Genomic DNA, 1611 nt, shown 5'->3' with positions numbered 1-1611 from the left:
TGAGTTCTAAATACAAGAGTAGTTCCTGAACCAACTTTGCAATGCACTGTATTGTGTCTTCAATTTATGTTAACTCTAGTTAGGGAATGTTCATGTGGCTATATACAAACATAGCCTTCCCTTGACTTTACAATCCCTGAGTGACAATCTAATCTCTGCTGGTTATGAGACAGAGTGCCGAATCTTATCTATCAGTTATAGCTGTTGTACTAAAGGATCTATACTGTCCTCCTAGCTCTGAAAATGTTATGTTGTTAGAAAAGTTAACAGTAATTAGAGTTCAGAAAGAAAAACATCAGAAAAACTCAGTAAAGTGCCATATGCTATAATACATAACTGAATGTGTTTCTTACCTGTGGTTTGGATTCATGAGTCAGAATTAATTCCTTTCTTTCATAAACTTGACTGTGTCCTGGAAGTTTCAATGCATTTTAAAATTAAAATGGAGATTGGCTTTACATCTAGATCCTATGTGCTGTCCTCTCATTTCATCTCCTACTTTACAGACTTAGCATCAAGGACATCATCAAAGAGAAGGTTACTTGAAGCAGCTGCCACTCAAACCTTGCACTTTAGGACAATCACCTTTCATTTTGTCTTTACCTGTGCCCCACAAAACTCACAGTTCTGAAGCTTGAGGAGCCTCAAAGAACAAACTGTATATGAGTAGGTGAATCTTAGGTGAATTATACAGTCCAATTCATCAAGGAGGAAGAAATACATAAGCACAGCCTCTCAGTTCCATTCTAGGACAACTGTTGGGTATGAAGCACTACACTAGGAGACACATGGGCACAGCTCCTATCTCTCAGAGGCCCTCAGTCTAGTGGGAAAAGAGAGAGACATTCAGAAAAACCTAGCATTATCACTTAAGTGATCAACATTTTAACAGATGCAGAGAAAAATATGTAGATGAGAAGAGTAATAGCTACTTTTTTGCCTACCAGGTCTCTGCAGAAGCCCACTATTCTGACTTAGGAGTCTGAGGTTCACTAAATGTGGAAGACTAAGTGAAACATGCAGTAAAAACAGGAAGACATATATCCTGTGCAAAAGGAATAGCCAGGGAAAAGCTGGAGATGTGGAAAGCCTTGGGACTTTGCAGGTGGTATTGGGAATGCCCACTCCACCAGCACAGCTGGAGTGCAGCAGTCAGGACAGTGAGGGGGAGAAACTAGAGAGTGCTGCATGGGAAGGGGTGGAGACAGATTGGGTACAGTGACAGTTTGGCAGCACACCCATGAAAGCTTCAAAGCAAACCTGTGTGTAGTCCTGACACTCAATGTGATGTATTTTTGCAAAATTGCCTGCACATTAACTAACACATACACACACACACACACACACACACACACACACAAACACATACAGAGTCAGTTGTGACCCATGGAGAATTGAGCTCAGCTAATTTAAAAGCTGTATAATAGAAAAATAGTCCTAAAATTTGAACATCCAAAAGAATCTCCTGGGAATCTTGTTAAAGCACATTTCTGGGCCCCAGCACTAGAGATGCTGAGTCAATAGGTCTGGGATGCAGCCTGCGATTTGGATTTCTTTCTTTCTTTCTTTCGTTTTTTGGTTTTTTTTTTTTTTTTTTTTTTTTGTGGGGTT

The sequence above is a fragment of the Tupaia chinensis genome, unplaced genomic scaffold (genome assembly GCF_000334495.1).
Source record: "Tupaia chinensis unplaced genomic scaffold, TupChi_1.0 Scaffold000248_1, whole genome shotgun sequence".
In the NCBI taxonomy this organism is placed as follows: domain Eukaryota; kingdom Metazoa; phylum Chordata; class Mammalia; order Scandentia; family Tupaiidae; genus Tupaia; species Tupaia belangeri.
This window is presented reverse-complemented; position numbering follows the sequence as displayed.